Raw genomic sequence first — 21,906 nt, 5'->3', positions numbered from 1 at the left:
CTCAGATTTACCATAAACCGAGTTTGAGGTTTGTTTCCCGTACACATCCAAACCAACAAAATTGGAACTACAGGAAACCCCCACTTATAAGCCTTGGTTAAATAGGAAGGTAGTAATTGGTGTCAATGAAGTACTGGGTCTCCCAAAATTGACTGTACACTTCCTTTTTTCACACATTATTTCAGGTTTTATTCAGATAGATGTGAGGACATCAGCATTTGTCAGATTAGGTTTTGCATTTTTTGTAAGTTTACCATTCAGATTGGTGCCGCGTTGCAATTTTTTCGGTCCCTGACTGCAGTTCAGCACCAGCTGGTGAAGCTTTATCGCCGTCACAGTGTTCAAACACATAATACAGTTCATGCTTTCCATGGGAAGTTTTACAGGACGAGAGGTTTCTCGAAACAGGACCTGTTCTAGACAAACCATACAGCTAAAGGCCTGCTACTACCACCACTGGTGAAAACACCAAACCTCTAGAGCAGACGCAAAGCCAGGAAAAAGCCATCTGGACAGCTGCAATTGAAATCACAAAAGGTCGGTTCAGCGGAGGCATCAGAGTAGGGCTGCACAATTAATACAATTTTAATCGTGATCACGAATTTAGTTGACACGATTAAATAGCCTGATCTTCTGCAATTTTTTTATGTTTAAAATCCGGGCACTGCTGCCTATGACAAGTATTTCATTTGCAGCAGTGCCCGCAACCTAGTCAGCCAGCCACCAGGGGGTGAACACATGGTTAAGGCTTCATTAAGGGCTGGCACTGCGCTCCGTGGCCAACTTAAAAATAAAAGCTTAAAATAGCATTGATTTCCAATGTAGTAATATAAGAAGCTTTTATTTTGAAGTTGGCCCTCTCAACATGTTAACGGAGAGGTGGGATGTCACGGTAAGACACTATTAACAATTGTTGTAGCGACTGCCTTAAGTTAAAATTTTTGGCTAGCCTGACCACAGTAAAAAAAACGCCGGAAGTAAGAACCATTGATACGATGTTGCAGGAAGAGCGTTTGCTCATTGGCAATACTTTATGACGTCGAGATGTCAGCATTTAAACAAAAATGATCACCACACAACATCTGAACGGTTGAAGCTGGAGCGCCACCCAAGGACGGTAGCCTCTTCATTTGGCTTTAATTATGTGACCTTTATTCATTCATGTCAGACCTTTATGATTGTACTTTGTCTGCTTTTTGACTCTTTCACCGTGCCATTTAGCTTCTTATAGTTGGCACTTCTCTCCACCTCTCGTTGTGCTCAGTGCTGCATTTACTTGCGCCTAATTTTGTGTCTGTTTGAGATGAAAACCCAGAATTCTGGTTAAGAAACTTTATTTACGGCTCTCCAACAAAAATGAGAAAAATACAATCAATAACAATTAATGAACGTCAATAAACAACACCAAATTCAGCACCCGATTCCTCCTCTGACAGCCTGCAGAAGGGGGAAAAAATAATAGTGAGCACATGTACACTTCGATATCTCGTGCAAGACTGGTATGTTACCGCCCACACAACAGCAGGGCGGTATTGGCCAGCCGAGTTGACAAAAAAAACGACCTAGCTGAGACGTTGCATTAAGCTGGGAAATACACGCTTTTTAGGTGATGCTTGTCATATGTTAGCAACTGCCGCCCGACGTGCCTTTCTAAGGGCGACGTTGGTGTGATGTCCTGTATGTTTGATGTGTGGGAAGTGTATAGTGACTTTTGGGACGCCATGTATGTTGATTCATTCATTCATTCATTCATAGCAGTCTTATTTTTCCATACTGTCAGCCCGCGAGGTGGACCTTCCAGCAGGAACCAAGGTTCTCAAGACCCATCTTCCGCTCTTCTCAAATAAATCAATAAATGAATAAAATAATAATAATAATGTATCTGTGCAGCCCAGTATCATTCTGTGGCTTGGTGGTTTGGGACCCCTGCTGTACATGACTGCATTTCTCAATATCTGACTGTTTATGTATTGTTAATCTACTGCTGCATAAGTAAATAGACTACATATGTACATTTTTTATTTATTTTATTTAATTTTACATGTTTTAAAATCTATAATCCAAAAGCTGGGCTGCGACAAGGGAAATTTGATCTGTATACACTTTTGCATACCTGAGTGACAAACGGCTGAATTTTCATGAAACATGTCAATCTGGCACAGGGGGCGGAGCAACTGTGCAGCAGAGGGGGGTTAGACCGGTGTTAGTAATTTTGTAGAAGCGCCCAGATCAGCAGATCAGAGAGTGGGCGGGCTGCGCCACTGTGGGAGTGTTTACAGCTGACTTCAGTCGCTGCTAATCAAAGGGGCTCCACTCATTTTCTGTGTTTACGGGGCTGACATGTAATCACAGTGATCTGTGCATGAGTGGAGCATTGTCACTGATCTGGCCATGCTGTGCCAACAGACAATGTGAGCGGGTACTTGTAACTGAACAATATTGACAACATTTTTCAGAAAAATAGATTTTTCTGAATTTTCTTTTCAGAAAAATACATCATAATACGAAAGGATATGGCAAGTGCTTTTTTTATTGATTATAACTGTCAGTCATCAACATTAACATAAAATTACCAATAAATGAAGTAGAAATAAAAAAAATTACTGCAGCTCTGCTTTATCAATAACTAAGGTATATGATGCTGCAAGGTAAAACAACAACAAACAGCAATTCCTTACAGTCTTCAAAAGACAAGATACTGTAACTGTATGTAGGAAATGTATTACTTATAGAACAGAGGTAGGTGTGTGTGTGTTTTGTACTGTATCATTGTGCATGCATGCATGTGTGCAACTTTATAGATTATTTGCCAGGAACACTAGCTTGTTAACTGAGTCTGGCTTCAGACAGGACCTCTCACAATTTACGATGTTGCCCGATGCAGTTAGTTTTCTCAGTGGGGGAGGGCTTGTGGCCTGCACGCACAAGTATTGTCTTTCCATGTTGCTGAGCCGGAGAAAGTTAGGTTTGTCACAATTTTTACCACCTGCACAGCACCTTGCTGTGGTTTGGACTCTCTTTTTTTTAAATAGAAAATACCTATTTTTTTGCCACTAAATCTCTACTAAATCTTACGCACACATTTTTCTTTTCAAACTATGTATGTTGCGTGTGAGTGTGTGTGTGTGTGTGTGTGTGTGTGCCTCCCTCGAAGGAGTGCTCGCTCCCTCTCAAATGTTTGTCATTGGCTGGCTTTAGCTGTCAATACATAGCAAGCATGAAGTGAGGTTTGTGACTGGCGAGGTCTCCCCTGAAGGAGGCTTGCATTAAGCCTTTCTCGCCAATGAGCTGCATGGATAACATGGAAGCGCCACAACAGATGCCAAAAAGGAGCCATCGCTGGAGAGGGACCACAGCAGATTGAATGGGAGGAAGTTTATCCAGCACAGTGTGGCAAATGACTAGGGTGACTAAGTAGCCACCAAGCAAATTGTAGCAGGTTAGCTGCAAAGGCGGCAGCTTGGTTCGGTCCATGAGAATTGATGGCAACGACAAACCCAAAGCATACCCAGGAATCTATCTGTGGCCATGGTATGGCGAGGGATCCTGTTTAAAGTAAGCAATTTTAAACTAAAAAGAAAAAAACACTTCGTAAGGAGACGTGGCAGCTAAAAAGTGTGAGTCAAAAACAGTTCAATAAATAATCAAATTGTATTTGTCATTTGTTGGGCTATTATTTCTCAATAGTACAAGGAGTAACGATTCAATTGTAATTCGCTCGTCATTCGTTAGGCGGCATGGTGTCCGACTGGTTAGAGCGTCTGCCTCAAAGTTCTGAGGTCTGGGGTTCAATCCCCGGCCCCGCCTGTGTGGAGTTTGCATGTTCTCCCCGTGCCTGCGTGGGTTTTCATGTTTGTGATTCAGATGTGGCGCCTCAAAACATACCGACCAATCGTTTACCGATAAGAATAGGGATCAGAATGAGGGATCACAGTTTTTCCATTGCAGTGGGTTAGTATGTGTGTGAGGGTCAATCGCCAGGTGTGTGGGTGTGAGTCGCAGATTGTTATTTGTTCACGATTGTTTAGTTCGGTTGTCTTTGACCTTGTTACTTGGTTGTGTTGCGGGCCTTAAACTAAGAAGACTCCTAACAAAGTTAAGAGCGTTGTGCATTACAGTATTTTAGCCATAGAATAAACACGGTAAAAGCCCAAGTAATGAAACAGATTCCCATTGGTCCTTCAAACTGTGTTGTAAGAATATGGTGGAAAATCGAGCATTCCTATTGTGTTCCTATACATGTCACACAGTAGTTACAAGGTTTTCATTGGAAGGCAGTGAAATGAGTTGTGTTTGACAATGTTTTGACAGCCTAAACAAGTTTAAATTAAGAATTTTGCATATCAAATATCATAGCAAGTATAAGTGTGTATTCCTACATTTTTAATTTCGGCCACACATGGCTCACCCTTGTCCTGACCTATTTGAACAAGCTGTTGGGATGACAGTCTTGTCGTCACTCTTGCGCTCAGTCTTACGTAAAGATCCACTCTAAGGCACTGAAATCAGATTTGACATGAGCTAGTATTTGTCAAGGCCAACTAAATGTCTGTCAATGCCCTTAAAGGTAACCGAGTTTGAAACTGTTCCCTTGTAACCTCTTCTTGTAACCAGTAGACATGGAAAGCACGACTGACCTACATGCTGTAAGGAGGAATCTTGTTCTATTGTTAGTGTGTACTGGTGGGGAATTGAGGTATTTTCTGTTAGGAGGTGATCTGTTGAAGCCGCAGACTTTTTCAGCTAAGCCTACAAAAAAAGAACACGAGAAAGCTACAGAAAGAGCAAGCTCTTGAGATTGTGAGGCAAGCAGTATTTGGCTCATGTCTATCGAGCCACACTGCTTGTGTAATGTGCTTGTGGGTTGGTGTGTCTATGTCCATGCGGGAGGGAGGTGCTTGACTGTTGACTTGACAGCCCCAATTCCCCGGAACTCCATACATCGTTAATCACTGGCAAAAATGCACATTCCACTGTATCCTTTTCAAGGCTAAAAGATCCAGCTACTAGCTGGTATGTGTGTGTCCACTATACACCATGCTGGTAAAACTTCCCTTGCAGCTTGAGGTCTTAGCTGGGGCTTTGCTTCAGTGCTGCTATGATGGATGATATGAGCTCACCTTCTTGGATAGGAGCTGTTCTATCATCCTGTCAAGGTCAGTGGTTATGAGGCTTATAAAAAAGTGGCAACCTTTTGAATTTACTAAAACATATCTTATGGTACATTTCATCTAATACCCTTCATATTAAATGTCACAGTAAGTGTTGTCTTTGAGAACATTAATAGGCCACCAGGTATTAGCCATAGGAGAAAAACATAATTCCCTTTTACACCCACACAATAGCCTTTTCAGAACAGCAACATTAGCAACTGCATTAAGCTCCCGCTTTACACAACATGCAATCAGATAATAAGTAATGCAATCAGTGCCAGTGTCTGGTGTGACATATAAAATACTTGCAAATACCAAAATTTTTAGTAATCTTTTATGTGAAATAAATTATTACAGTAAATCATTGATTTTTTTTCTCCATTTTTAGGTGACATGTCAATGTTGAAACTGTCCATAATGTAACAGTGGCTTACATTAATATTGAATATACTTGATAGGAATAAAACTCCAGCCTCGTATTTCATGAACACTAGCTTACTACGCTACTGTATTTTAATATTGGTCATAGTGCTGGTAATTGGAGTGTTTTTTTGAGGTGGTATATTGTGCAAAAAGTTTGAGAACAGCTGTTTTTGTTTTTTTCACTCCACCAACTTAATAACTCGAACTGTTACTTTGTGCTATGTAAAACTAAGTACTAAACTCAACTAAACTAAGTATTACTGTTCCATTTGGCGATATTTGTGTCCCTCCATAATATTTTGTCAGTTTGTGACCTATAAAAAATTTGAAAAAAAAAATTAAAAATCAGATCTTTTTTCACATGATACGGTCATTTGAAAATTATATGATCAGCCCTGATCTCTGATCATGTGAATGGATTCGGACTACTCAAAAGACCTATGCATGTCTCATGAGACCCTTTGAGCCTGTAGGAGATATGTACAGTATTTTGAGACTGTTGTTCAGTGAGTATGTGGATACAATCCTCATAAGAACGGTACTCGGCATTGCATCCATCCATACCACTTGTCCTCATTTGGGTTCCAGTTGAACTGGAGTCTATCCAAGCCTTAGGGCGATATGTGAGCTACACTCTGGGCCTGTGGTCAACTAATTGCAGACTGGGGATAGCATAGAACAAAAATGTTTTGGGGACCATAGAAACAGCAGTATAACTTATGAAATAAGAACGTGCATTCAGTCTTTGTAAAGTGACTTAATGTTCTTAGTCTGAACAGAATACCAGAATGGATATTGTTCAACCTATAAGGCTGTACTTTACGTGATCTAGGCATATAGTAGTTTGCTTTTGGATTAATTGTTGAGGCCTAGGAATTAGCCTCCTCTACTTTTCCATGGGCAGTTGATAAGAGATTGCAGGGCTTTAATACTAAAATAGCTTTATCATGACCCCAGCAGAAATGAGCATATATTGTAATTTGGCCAGCTTTATCCACTTATTTCCCTGCCATATTCTGGATTTGGAAAAAAAAAGAGCCTGTTTTGAGATCAAAGCAGTTTCAAAATTTTACCAGTGATCCAGTAAGGCCGTAGAAGTCAGCATTTTTCCTGAGGGTATGCTGATATCATCTCTCTGCGATACATTTATTCTCATACATACAGACATAAACTGTATGCAGCCGGGTCTGCGCTTGGATTATACATCATACAGAAATAAAATGCAACATATCTTTGCTTTTTAGTACTACCTCAACTAAAAAATGCCATTCAACAGCTTCCATTGTCTCCATTATCTGGCTGTCTTGCAAGCGATTTGTCTGGCATATTCCACTGGCATACATGTATTGTCTTATGCCCATCATTGTGACACAAACAGAGAGCGTTTGGTCGTTTGTATCCTATGTTACCTACCTTACATAGCGAGAGGGCACATTGGGACAAGAACCATCTGATGACATTAGCATAACTGTCTAATTTCCTACTTGGCTCTGTAACCGAACTCCTAGATGATGGACACAAAAAGCATCAGATTTCTACATTAGACACAATCCTAAATGGTGCGTTTAAAAATAGATTTCATAAAGCTAAAATTTTCTCAGAGTGGATATAACTTGACACTTATCTACTAAGCTGTTAAAACTTACTCTGCTCCATATTTCCTCCAACTAAAAATGAAGCTAGCATGCCTGCAGCCTCTAGCCATAGTTGAATGTATGATGTATGGAATTAGATTTTTTTTCCCAGACATTGTGATTATATTTGTCCAGTGTGGAGAAAATGCATTCTATCCATCACAAAGAGTTGAAGGTCTGAAATAGGAGCAAGAAACCCATTCTCTCACATCACATAGGGAGCATGTCAATAGAGAAACCCATTATGTTTGCCTTCAGGCACATTCCAATTTAACACTGTTCTGTTTTAATGGGGTTATTCTGAAAACCTTCCAGCCATCTTCATTTAATTGCATTTTTTTTATAAATTGTTAATGAAAAATTAGAACATGCTGCAGCCTAAACCCCCTATGTATGTTCTTGCAATACAGTAGGTATCCAGTTTAGAAGCTGAGATGACTTTACTTATCAGCCATTTTAGCCTCGGTTGGAATGACAAAACAAAACTGTGTTTATTCTCTTGAATGCCTTAAAGCTTGAAAAATGTTAGAAACTGCACACTTTGGGGAAGTGTGGTATGTCAGTATTGAGCATAGCAAGCTGGTGATAATGCCCAGGAAAGGTTTGAGAAGGACTCTTCTCGGTCGGGTGTAGAGCTGCAGAATATCATTTGAGCATCATTATCGCAATGAACTTGTGTGCAAAAGTCACATCACAGATTCTGCAAGGTTTCTTTTTAGTAACATTTATTTCAGCATTGCTGTGTGCAGCTTACAAGATAGTGAGCAATTCTCCAAATGAGAGGCAAAACATACTTGCTTCAAGTTTTTTGTCACTCCCATTTGTAGTTTACTGTAAATAATACATAATACAAGGAATTAAACAACAAACTACTGTAAAACAGACACATAATACAAGGAATTAAACAACAAACATCAGCTACCTTAATGCTAATATACAGTAATGCGAAAAAGCCATAGACATGTTTGAGAAAAATCTGGGCCCAATCCATTATGTAATAAACTTTTTTCTTCTTATTTTTAGAAAGTGCGATTGGTTGGATGAGTTGTAAGAGTTTTCTGCAAATATTGTTATTTCCATAAAATAGTGATCAGGTCAATGCCTGTTTATGAAATTATTGGAAAATTGTGTTTGCCAGGTTTCTTATGACCTCCTCAAAAAGGCCCATTAGAGGACCTTTTTGAGGAGGGAGTTGTTTGTCTCCCACTTCAGGTCCTGAGAAACTGTAATTCCCAGGAATTTGAAGGTCTCGACAGTTGACACAGGGCAATTGTAAAGAGTGAGGAGCAGCTGTGGCGAAAGCTGCTTCCTAAAGTCTACGATCATTTCCACAATCTTGAGCGTGTGCAGCTCCAGGTTGTGTTGGCCGCACCAAAGCTCTAGCCACTCCACTTCCTGTCGGTACGCAGACTCATTGCCGTCTTTGATGAGGCCGATGACTGTGGTGTCATCTGCAAACTTCAGGAGTTTAACAGTCGGGTGTGTTGAGGTGCAGTCGTTAGTATAGAGGGAGAAGAGTAGCGGAGAGAGGACACATCCTTGGGGGGCCCCGGTGCTGATGGTGTGTGTGGATGAGGTGGAGTCCCCAGCCTCACCTGCTAAAAAGAAATGTCTTTGGTACGAACTTCAAAGTGTTGGAAAATGTAGTTTATATTATCACACCATATTGACAGAAACATTCACCATATTCACAAATTCTGCCCGGGAATGTCACCTTATGAGCACAATTGTACATTTATGCAGTCATACGTACCCCCTGTCATATTGGAATGAAAGTGTAGGCTACACCTTTTTTATATACACTAGGTGGCAGTGGCATATTGTAATGAACGTGTAGAGATTTTTCATAACCTCTAGATGGCGGCATACATTTATAGAATGTGAATTTATTTTCCATATCCCCCTATACCTATGTATAATGTGCACTATTGACTTTTGACAATTGTTTGTGGAAAAATAATGCACATTATACATGAGAAATTACGGTACTTTCTCAAGTCACTGTTATGAATCAGAGACCCTGTCCATTGGACCAACTCGAAACTGAACATAATCCCTGCCAAATGGACTGGCAATTAGCGCAACTCGAGAGTTTTTCCTGCCAGTCCATTTTAGGCAGAGAAGCATAAACTGAATGTCTGTGTTCATCCAACCTTCTATCACTTCCTGTCATATAAGCATGCGCACATCATCACACCAAGAATATTGCAAACACATCCAAATACTGATAGCACCCAGCAAGAGTAGCATATAAAACAGCTTTTAAAATTTTTTGGGATGCGGCCTAAACTCCCTTATCATAATTGTCTTGTGGAGTCAGGGTCTCAAACATCTGCATTCATTTCTGTTACACTGGTCAACAATATTTTTTTTTGTTGAAGATTTAAAAAAAAAAACATTATTTAGGACTACGCCTGTAGTCATTGATAAACTCATTGTTGTGGTGAGCCAGCGCGCGGATCACACAGTGATCCGACAGAGTTTGACAAGCCATTAGCCGCTAGTGGGCTCCTGGAACGCTGGCGGACCGGTACACTCTTGCTGGTGTTGGCTTCGTACAATACTCCACAGCCTTGCTCCATTTGCAGCGCATACATGTAAAGGTATTTTTGCTTTAGAGGTTAGAATAAATGGAGGTTCATGCCCTGAATTCTGAACAATGATGTAACATTCAGTTTACCGGTACTTACTTTTAAAAATGTCTCCTATTCAATTTACAGTAACAAAAGTTTGTAACATTTGATTAATAAATTGTTACAAATTTGGCATAATAAACTTACCTGAACAAGAGAAACAGATGTAATTTTTTGGATTCCGTGATGCAAAATTGTCCTAAGTCAGTTGAAAAAACAGTGGTGTTTAACCCTATTGCAAAACAAAACTTCTCATCAGATTTTTTTTCATTTAATCCAGACTCAAACTGTCATCACTGGGTTGAGATGAGTTGATGTCTACCCTTATTTTGTGTCATAACTAAAACACACAAAGAATAAAACACACTTGTGGGTTTATTGATTTAGATGCTTAAGTTAAGTTAAGTTATTTTGATTTCACTCCTCTTTGGGGCGCTCGACTTTGGATGTTCCGTGGTGGTTTTGTAATGGCTTGTTGTCTGTAAACTCTATTTTTTTCACTCACTCTTCATAGTGATAGAGGGAGAGAATGATAAAACAGGAGCGTCCCTCAAGCAAACACATTAGCACAAAGAGGCCATGTAAAATGTGACGCCACCCAAAGGAGCATCTTGGGTCTCTGCGCAAAGGATTTATTCCAATATTTGTAGATGAGCAAAGGTAGTTAACTTCTGTGGCAATTGCTTATTTCCTTGGTCAGGATGATGAATGTGGCCATACCTATCGGACTGTGCTGGGGTTACAATGTTCTTTGACAATGAAGGATTGTCCATTTGTGCCATAAAGAGAGCACATCAACTGGGTGGATAAACTCCACAGGAAAGCAATAACAAACACCCTCTTTGTTAATGGCATTTTTTAAAAATCATTGCATGAAGACCAGTGGCACACAACCTTTCATTTCACCTGATAGCTGTACACAAACAGTATATCGCAATAGGTTACGTATTACAATAGGTGCTCTTTTTTAAGCTTTAAACTACTGTCATAGCCTCAAAGCCTAACGACTCTGACACTGTTTCGTATAATCTTAATAGTCCTGTGTAAGCATTATACAAATATGTTTTCCCGTTCAGACTGAAACTCTTATGAAGCAGAACAAACTAATCTGTAAGTGCTTAGCGCTCTTGGCAAGCAGGCAGTGAGTGTCCCTACCCACCACCCAGCCTTGACCCTCACTTCAGTTCCCTCGCACCCCTTGGTCCACTGCCAAGGCTGACCTGTCATTTGGCTGCTGGATGGCAGGGCTAAACTCTGCTGCAGCAAAATATCCAACAAGGCTCTTGTAAAACTGTCATCCTTCAACCAATGACACAACCATGTACACATTCTGTATCCTTTTTTTAAATCACACTGGAACCTCAAAGATCCACTTTTTTGCCTTTTAAACAGAACCCAGCAAATGTGGGATATTGTCCAAGTTGTACACTTTTACACATCAACACTGCATCCCACAATCATTATTAAATGCAAGGCAATGTTAGTACCAGTGTCTGGTGTGGTGTATAAAATAATTTCCAGACAGCGACATTGTTTTCAATCAAACAGGGCTGGAGAAGTGACTGTCCAGGCATTCATTTTAACAAAGGGGTTAACCTGTCTCAGTTACAGCTTTGATACTACCTCAGAAGGCGGATTATTGGTTTCCATCTATAACTGAAGTCATCATGAAGTTTAGGTTAATGTTATCTCACACTCAATCTATCGGGTGTGCACTTTGTGATAATACCTTCACCTGATTGAACTACTGAATGTGCAAACACACACATCAGAAAGGAAAGACTGAGAAAGAAAAGTGAGAAAGGTTGACAGCAAGAGGGGGATTAGGGGGACCTTTGCACAGATGGCGGCGGGAAGCATATGTACTAGTTAAGCTGTTCAGAGTGGTTCCTGCCAGATCTGAAAGTAACAGAAGTATGCAGAGCAAAAACGCTACCCCAGAATGGGTGGCAAGATTTGGGCAAGCAGATGCTAAAACACATGTTCAGAAATGTCACTGGGAACATTGGAAAAGATGAAAACCACAGCTCCCCTTCACATGTACATTTGGAATATCACCAAAATTTCGCGGGTGTCAGACCAAAAACCAATTTGCTACATTTTTTCACAAATCTATATCTATTATTGGTCAGTCCCCATGTTTGTGACCAATTTAAGTGTTAAAAATGGCTTGCTCTCTTTGACAATGCAATGTTATTGGTTCAACAAAAGTGATGGTTTTGAAGATGCAAGGATACTATCCGACGCCAGCGATTTGTCCATCCATCCATTTTCTGTACCGCTTATCCTCACAAGGGTCATGGGCGTGCTGGAGCCTATCCCAGCTATTTTTGGGCGAGACGCGGGGTACAGCCAATCGCAGGGCACATATAAACCAGCAACCATGCGCACTCACATTTTAGAGTCTTTAATCAACCTACCATGCATGTTTTTGGGGTGCGGGAGCAACCCGGAGTACCCGGAGAAAACCCACACAGGCAAGGCTGGGATTTGAACCCCGGTCCTCAGAACTGTGAGGCAGATGTGCTAACCATTCGTTCACCGTGCCGCCGCAGCAATTTGTTTAAAAAAATAAATACAAAAAATAAATAAAAAATGTATGTGATGCAATTGCGTTGAGTTGCCTAAAATGTTTTTTTTTTATTTTTTTCACTTTTTTTTTTTACCACTAGAGTAGTAATAGAGGTGGGGTGGGGCTAATGGGTAAGGGAATGCCATGAAGGATGGGCAATGAGAAGTGTTGACACTCACTTCTCCTGCACTGTCACATTGAAAACAATTGCACTGTCCAATAAGTATTTAATACTGGACATCAAACCAATCCTTGGCATTATTCAGTGAATACTATCTGCCGAAGTTAGTCATTTTTTCCAAGTTACTTCATGCGGTCCCACACTTCCTTTTCCATACACTGCCGGGGTGGATTTGCACAGACATGTATTCATGGTAAATGTCAAAAAGCCACTCAGTCATTACGAACTCACAATTGCTCCATTGACAAAACAATTTAAGCCCTGGCAACTCTGAAAACCTCTTTGTTTGGAGTTTTTAGGATAAGTCAAATTTTCCCCAGTCAGAGACTCAACAATTGTGAGGGTCATACACAGATATGGTGTCATCAGTTTGCAAAAACACAATAATTATAATTTGTAGCTGTATTGTTGGTGGCAACTAAAGAGACAAAACTGCATACAGTTGGGGTTGTAGCTGCCACCTGTTGATTTGGGATGCACTTAAGAATCTACAGATGTGCTTTGGGTGGATAGATCTATTTTTTGGGTGGATAGATCTATTTTTAATAAAACACTTGGACAAAAGAGAACTAGGGCTATGTTTTATTTTAATAAATGATTAATTGGTCAAGTATTTTTTTCGATGAATCAGATAAAAAGTTGCTGCATCCCAGAGCTCTTAAAATAATAAATTATGAATAATAAAAACAAAACAAAACAGTAAATGCTCAATATTCATAGACCTTACGCGACTTACACAAGTGGAGACTTGCTAAACATCAAGGAGTCTACCCAACATTTGCAAATCCGCTCATTTTTTTCCACGGGTTACTCACCGGAGCAGCGACTTCTGTCTTTGGGCGAAGGAGACGCCACGGAGGGAAGTGAGCCGGCATCCAAGTGAAGCTCCGCAAGAGAGGATACAGATTGGCGTTTCCGTCGATACACCGCGCGAATCTACGCTCTCTACCCAACAAAATGGACGAGCTTCATCTTCTGACAAAGACCAGTAAAGACTTTGGCCCTGGGCTAATCTGATCAATGCTTAATTCACTTAATACCAACATACAGGCAAGAACTTAAATGTGTGAAGCCTACAGTGAAAACCGTTAAAAATTGGACCAATGAAGCAAAGATATAACTTCAAAGCTGTTTAGACTGGACAGATGGGAGTGTCTTTGAAAATACATTTGGCAGCCTGGATGAATATACGGACACTGTCACATCCTTTATCAGTTTCTGTGAAGATATGTGTGTACCAACAAGGTCATTTCGCACATTCAATAACAACAAGCCGTGGGTCACTGCCAAACTTAAGCAACTTCGCCAAGCTAAGGAGGGCACGTATCGAAGCGGGGACATGGCCCTGTATAAGCGCACTACAAACCAGCTGACTAAAGAAATTAACATTGCAAAGAGAAACTATGCAGCAAAGTTGGAAAAACAGTTTAGCGGTAACGACTCTAAATCAGTGTGGCATGCATTGCAATCGCTAACAAATTACAAGCGACGATCCCCCCCAAGCTGAGAACAATAGTAGACTAGCCGACGACTTAAATAGCTTCTACTGCAGATTTGAAAAGGATACTTTCACACCCCACACCCATACAGCTGCACCACCGACCACAATCACACCTCTGACTTCTGCGTTGACTATCCACAAACAGGATGTGAGACGCATCTTCAAACAACAAAAGATTAACAAAGCGGGAGGCCCAGACCTTGTGTCCCCATCCTGACTCAAAGTCTGCGCGGACCAACTTGCTCCAGGCTTCACACAGATCTTCAATAGATCTCTGTAACTGTGCGAAGTACCATCCTGTTTCAAATGCTCCACCATCATCCTAGCCCCCAAGAATCCTGCAATCTCTGGTCTGCGGATGATACAGTGAACATGGGAATGCACGTCATCCAAGAACATCTCAACACCGCGGGGACCTACGCGAGGATCCTGTTTGTGGACTTCAGATCTGCATTCAACATCATCATCCCTGAACTCCTTTCTTCCAAGGTTCTCCAGCTCAGCGTCTCGCCTGCCATCTGCCAGTGGATTTACAGCTTTCTGACGGGCAGGACACAGCAGGTGAGGCTGGGGGAGGCCACCTCATCCACACTCAGCACCAGGGCACCCCAAGGTTGTGTCCTCTCTCCGCTACACTTCTCTCTCTACACGAACGACTGCACCTCAACGCACCTGGCTGTCGCACTCCTGAAGTTTGCAGATGACACCACAGTCATCGAACTCATCAAAGACTGTGACGAGTCTGCATATCGACAGGAAGTGGAGCGGCTGGAGCTGTGGTGCGGCCGACACAACCTGGAGCTGAACACGCTCAAGACTGTAGAGATGATTGTGGACTTTAGGAGGCATCCTTCGCCACAGCTGCCCCTCACGCTGTCCAGCTGCCTTGTGTCAATTGCCGAGACCTTCAAGTTCCTGAGAATTACAGTCTCTCAGGACCTGAAGTGGGCGATCAACATCAACTCCATCCTCAAAAAGGCCCAGCAGAGGATGTACTTCCTGCGGCTTCTGAGGAAGCATGGCCTGCCACAGGAGCTGTTGAGGCAGTGCTACACAGCGGTCATCGAATTGTCCTGTGTTATTCCATCACAGTCTGCTTTGGTGCTGCTACAAAAAAGGACAAACTCCGACTGCAACGGACAATCAAAACTGCTGAAAAGATTGTCGGTACCTCTTACCATCAACTTCTTAAAATGCAAATTTACAATTCCATTCCAACATGCTGCCAATTTTTTTGTCTTGAGTTTGTTGTCACATTTCTGTTGGACCAATTATACATTACCTGTGCACTCACTGAAGTAGTCTTGCCACGCTGCACTATTTGCATATCTGTTGTTGACCAATACTAGCCACTCATGGCAGAGGAGCATCTGCACCACTTGCACACTGATTTAGGAGTATCTGCAACATTTGCACAATTGACATTGTCCCAGATTATCACACTACTAGTCACTTTAAACTGCATACACTCCTTGAAGTCTCGGCCCCCTTTGCACAATGGTCATTGCACCGGACTATTGCTATATTAGTCATTCAAACTAATCTAATTGCTAGAGGACTCTGCATCTTTTTGCACAATTGTCAAAATAAAATAAAATAAAATTGTACCGGCATTACCAGATTACTAGCAACCTTTTATTGCTCAGTGACTGTTTTTCTCAATGTCTTTATGTTACAAAAGTATTATCTGTCAATTGACTGTCTGTTGTCGGTCTAGAGCGGCTCCAACTACCGGAGACAAATTCCTTGTGTGTTTTTTTGGACATACTTGCCAAAATAATGATTCTGATTCTGATTAAGCTGCCTAAAGAAGAACGAGTGGCGCTCAGAACTCCTTGCAATGTGAGCCTCTCAATCACTCTCAGTGGCATTATGAGTGTCAGTCATGCCTTGAGAAGCATGTACAGCAAAATATGGAGCTGGTGCCTCACAAATGGATAAACATCCATTCTCTGGACATGTTTTGATTCAAGGCAAGAAAAAAGAAGCCATATGTTAAGAGTGCAGCAGAGTTGTTTGCCCAGCAAGCATGCCGGTGTACTGATTCTGACCCAGTTGCCAAAACCTTCCCCCACCCACAAACAATTTTATAAACTGCATTCCTCCCTGCAGCCCTGCTGTGCGAGAGGGCTACTAAAAGATGCCGCTGGACCTTAACCTAATTAGCAACTTCCCGTCAAATCTGGATTCCCATCTTCAAAAGACTCCTTTTCTTCTTTAGAAGATAGCGACCAAAAGGTTGGGGGATCCTCTCTCCATGAAGACCAAGCTAAGAACATTGACAACGGAACGGAAATACAGCAATGAACTATTTGCTTAATGTTAAAACATGCACGCGAGGCGCTGCCGAACGCCCAATAGGAACAATTGCTGGGACATTTTCCACCCACTGGTGTTTGAGAGATGCTCACTGCAATGTGGACTTCATTTCAGGGTTTTTTTTAACTGAAGATAAAATGTCTGTTTTGATATATCACAAACTCTGCAGAAATATTCCAAATATTTGCCTTGATGTCTGTGTCAGTGTGTCAACTTTACAGGTGCAGCTGCAAGATTTTGAGAACTGTTTCTTTATTTGAAGCCAAACAGCATGAAGTGTTGCATTGAACCATAAGCAGTTGATTTGCCAAGACTAAAGTTTAAACAATCATGCTTGATCTGTGAGTAAGAGTACAAAGTTGGGAGTGTTTTAGATTAATATATGATTTTTAAACCCATTTTATTGGTCAAAATTGTCGACTAGATTCGAGCTGATGGGTGTGGTCTTGCTCCAGTCTCTACGTCCCTTTGACACACACCCTGTGTATTTAATCTTTGGCTCCCGCCTCTTCTATCTTTCTTGGGTTTTTCTCTCTCTTGTGCCTGGGTCCCTCTGTCTTGCTCTGGCTGACCTTGGCATGACCAAGCCGTGCCGCCGCCCCTCCCCTTCCCTTTGTTCAAATGCAGCTCGGCAAACGTGATCCTTGGGGATGGAGACTCTGCTTACTAGCTTCCGTGTATCACCGCTGCTAAGAATCCAGAAAAGTTAGTGCTGAGGTGCCAGATACGCGCCCAGCTAAACGTGAGCTCTCTGAACTTGCTAGCGGACCCCGAAAACAGGCAGGAAGAGAGACGGCCATTTTCTCCCAATGAAGCGTGATGAACAACTTCCCTTTTTCTTCTCCCGGCTGTTTTTGTTTTATTTTTCTGCATCCTTTTTCTTCTTCAACCAAACCTCCTTCGTTTTCCTCCTGAGATGCACGGAGAAAAGACAATCCCCAAAGACCAACGAACCTACGGTTGTGAGTACCACAACAATCATTGCCAGAATGTGCAAAATTAGTGCCTTATAATTTTGGGGAAAACACTAGCTTCATACAAAGTTCCAGCTTTGTACTCGCCCGACACAGTGTCAACCTATTCACGCTCATTTTTAGTCCAGCAACACCCTGTCTTCCCTTTTTGTTTACCCTTAGTGTTATTTTCTTTCTATAGTTAGACCTCTCTGTGTGTTTTCCTATAGATCCCTTTTAGATTTCATTAAATATTCTATCAACTTACACTCTTTGATGTGTTTTGTGTGTTTTGAGTTCAATAAGGAAACCTCTGTCATCTCAGACTATTTCATAAAATGTAGCAACCTTTAGATTATGAGACTGGTAAAAGGTTTCTCGTCGCTTTTCCCAAATTTTATTCATATAAAAACAGGTGCCCTTTACGAGACAAAATAGGTTGATTTATAACGTTAAGCGTCAAATCACGCTAAACAGGAAGCAACGCAGGCGTCGCTGGTTCGACAAATTTATTTCTTAAATAAATTCCTTTTTTCTCCAAACGCCAATATACGTTACACTGGCAACGTGCCCCGGTGCCAACTTCCAAATAAAAGCCTAAAATGGCACTGATGTCCAGTGTATTATATATATGTTGTCCCTCGCAGGACGTTGCACTGAAGACTGTTTAGACAGTATACTGTTTGTTGAAAAGCATAGATCATTTTACACTTGAAACTATGTGAGTCCCAGGATGCACATGTATGGAAACATACATGGCTGTGACTTTCCTGGGAGACGTGGGTGGTTGGAGAGTTGAGTTGGAGCTGATGTGCTAATCCTTCATGAATAAAGTTATCCTCTGCACCGGAATCAATAAGAGCCATTATGTGTTGTGAGCGGAACCCAGAATGCAAGCAGGGACGGTCATACGGGAGGGAGAGCTAGAGGAAATAGTGGTTTGGCTCATCACGGCGCTCTCGGAATGTGGCGAGCCTGGTATTTTTGGTCGCAGGGGGCAAGTTGCAATGAAATTACCTTATTGACCGCAATAAATGCACAGCCGCTGGATGACACGTCGCTGACGTTCCTGGGGATCTATTTGGGTGTTACCAGTGTGCATCGGTGCATCAGGTGCAGTGGGGGGTGACGAAGGGGCAGTCGGAGGTGCAGAAGGCGGATGAGATGCTAACGGCGCGGTGCTCACGGTGGGAGTGATCTTACGTGCTCGGACCCCCTCTCTCGTGCTCTCTCTCGCAGTCTGTTATCAAGGCGGATGGTGAGTGTGATGCGATCCTCGAGAGAGGAGGGCTCTTCCCGGGCAGCGAGCTCATCTTTAAGTTGCTCCGAGAGACCGTTAAGAAAAATTCCCCTCAGCGCAGCGTCATCCCACCCGCATTCACCTGCAAGTATCCTAAATTCGATGGAGTATGCAGCCACGGAACTAGCGCCCTGAGTGACCGTAAGGAGGCGACGGGTGACTTCACTGATTGAATACGAGTGATTGAATACCTTTTTAAGTTGAGCGGAAAACAAATCGAATGACTGGAATACCAGGGAGGAGTTCTGCCATAACGCGGTGGACCATTTGGCTCCTTTGCCGCGGAGGAGGTTAGTGACAAATGCGACCTTGGATTGTTCGGTGGGATAACTGTACGGTTGAAGATTGAAAAGTAGGGAGCAATTAATAAGGAACTGACTACATGCACCTAAGTCCCCGGAGTTGGGCTCGGCAGGGGGACATGAGGTTCTTTGTACAGGAGCCGGGGTGGCTCGGAGGAGTACTCACAGGAGGAAGGTCGGATTGCATTTTTGAAGACAGTAGGGAGACTTGTTGAGTGAGGGAGTGTATGGATTCCATGATTTCATCCTATGTGGGCGCCTTGGAAGGTGAGTGCATGTTTTAGCGTCTCCGGGGCTGCTAGGTCCATGGCTGGCCAGAGTATTCTATCACGAACGGATGGAGACTGGACCCAAGAGCAGGCAGAGGCTGAAAGGTTGTGATGAACAGTTTATTGAAAAGTGGAACTGTAGATGGTCCTTGAGGTGCGCTGGCGGGTTGTGGAGCCAGGGAATGCGTGGCAGGTGATGACGAGGGCAGGCGGCTGGCTTGGCGGCGTGGCGTTAGGAATTCACTTGGCGAGGAACATGCAGTGAACACTGAGGAGAAGGAGAGACACGGAGGTCAGAAAGGAGACGAGGAATTGTGTCGCTTATGTGGATACTGGGGAGCCGTTGTACCGCTTAGAAGCTTCACTACTCTGGCGAGAGTTACCGGGATCTGGCAGGCTTTTATGCAGGTGGTAACGAGGGCTGATTGGTGACAGGTGCTTGGCCGAGGAAGGTGCGTCATGTTTCTTGAATGCTGAAAATGTTTTTCCTTCAAAGAATCGCAGTTATTTAAAGTTAAAAGCTTAATTTTAGCTGACCCTGTTATTGGACTCGGATGACTGTTGATACAGCATTAACAATGGCTGGTAGTTTACATTGTGGTTGCCTCGAACCATCCATTTGTAGATGTAGTGTGGAAGTTACAGAATGTTTAATAATAATCATAATAATCATAATAAACAAACAGGTGAAGTCAATTATTCTTGCTAAAACTGCAATCATTATCATGGCAACAAACATTTGTAGATTTGTCATATTTATTCAGCATTTTTCATTGTATTGTCTTGAGCTGGTTGTTTGATGTTCACTGACTATCAGGGACGAAAGCTGGATAAATGTGATAAATATGAGGGACAGCAATCAATTTTTATCCAAAAAAACTAACTCCAGAAGAGAAAATGCATGTATTGTACAATGTGACAATGGCTGTGAAACCAGATCTATGTTTGTGGTGCTAAATATGTCGAATAACAATCTTTCCCAAAAATTTTTTTTGTGATTTTAATTTTTTTATTTATTATTATTATTATTATTTTTTTAATGACTCTAAAAACGTGGCATACACAGTTGTCATTGGGCAGCAATGATATGTTTCTCAAGGAGCTTTATTCAGTTATTTATGAGGGAAAATTTTATGTTTGAAATAGTGAGATAGATTAAAAGAAAGCTCATCTCTCTAATATAGCATCAGTTAAATTTCTGGTCATGCCCTTGTTCTCTATTGTTGATTAAATGAATCGTGCTTAGGTCTTGCTTTAACTTTTGATGTTGATGTATTATGGACAGTATCCATCCATCCATCCATTTTCTGAGCCGCTTCTCCTCATTAGGGTCGCTGGCGTGCTGGAGCCTATCCCAGCTGTCATCGGGCAGGAGGCGGGGTACACCCTGAATTGGTTGGCAGCCAATCGCAATTATGGACAGTACTTTCACATAATTATGTGGAAGAATTGTCTACTGTTCACACTTCTAATAAAGGCCAAGTCTTAATACTCATATTTTTCAATTACTGCTTTTGTGAGATCCATTCAGGTTTATTCACTTAACATTTTTTCAGCCAATGTCAGACTCCTTATTGCCATTGAATCTGTAGTAGTGATGGACCATTGAGTGTGTGCATATCTATTGTTTACAATCGGAGAAATCAAATGCAGTCAAACACAAGAATACTGCACACTAAAAGCTAATACAGTATTACATACGAGTAAATAATGTATAGATAATATAAATAACTAATATAGTTAAGGAAAAAAATATGAAACCCATTGTTAGTTTCTTCTTCTTTTTCAATGTCTGGTGAAAGTAGAGGAATATTTTTTTGGACATATAGTGTATAACGATGACAACAATAATATGAGTTTAATATGAGCTGATACCAAGCTCCAGCAATTTTCACTGGTTGTCTTGATCATAACCAAAATCATACTTAATAATACAATTAAGCTTACAATATGTTCTTCAGGTAAAATGCATTTAGTGGTACCAGGCTTTAAAATTAACCGAAAATTCAAGAAACAAGGGTGGTGTAATATTTTTCTTTAATGACTGTATCTATCACACACATACTAGATATAGTTGGATAATTTTATGAACATGCAACACACATAATCATAAATCATATATATACAATCTATATATTGTATGTATATATATGTATATATATATATACATATATATACAACCCCAATTCCAATGAAGTTGGGACGTTGTGTTAAACATAAATAAAAACAGAATACAATGATTTGCAAATCATGTTCAACCTATATATAATTGAATACACTACAAAGACAAGATATTTAATGTTCAAACTGATAAACTTTATTGTTTGTAGAAAATAATAATTAACTTAGAATTTTATGGCAGCAACATGTTCCAAAAAAGAACGACATACACAAACACACACACACACTATATTGCCAAATGTCCAAAATCTGTTGGTATGCTGAAGCTTTCAGAGAGTTCACTGGAGCTCAGGTGCTAGAATTTTGGACATTGCCAACTTTGTGGGAACAATTTGGAGATGGCCCATTTCTGTTCCAACATGACTGTATCAATGCACAAGTCAAGGTTCATAAATACATGGATGTGAGAGAGTTTGATGTAGATGAACTTGACTGACCTGGCCTGCACAATCCTGACCTCAAACCTATCGAACATTTTTGGTTGA

General features: G+C 41.4%; 1 protein-coding gene and 1 long non-coding RNA gene across 6 annotated transcripts in view; one reads left to right on the top strand and one right to left on the bottom strand.

Moving 5' to 3' along the window:
- The window catches only part of negr1 (neuronal growth regulator 1), a 254,875-nt gene that overhangs the window by 27,960 nt on the left and 205,009 nt on the right, over nt 1–21,906 (top strand). The window lies entirely within an intron of this gene.
- LOC133480743 (uncharacterized) overlaps nt 17,501–21,906 on the bottom strand; it is a 77,316-nt gene continuing 72,910 nt past the window's right edge. Inside the window, exon 5 of the long non-coding RNA XR_009789360.1 lies at nt 17,501–19,508. This is a non-coding gene — a long non-coding RNA (uncharacterized LOC133480743). The remainder of the gene's footprint in view (nt 19,509–21,906) is intronic.

The sequence above is a fragment of the Phyllopteryx taeniolatus genome, chromosome 7 (genome assembly GCF_024500385.1).
Source record: "Phyllopteryx taeniolatus isolate TA_2022b chromosome 7, UOR_Ptae_1.2, whole genome shotgun sequence".
NCBI classification, from domain to species: Eukaryota; Metazoa; Chordata; class Actinopteri; order Syngnathiformes; family Syngnathidae; genus Phyllopteryx; species Phyllopteryx taeniolatus.
The sequence above is the reverse complement of the archived record's forward strand: the minus strand, read 5'-3'. Positions and strand labels throughout refer to the sequence as shown.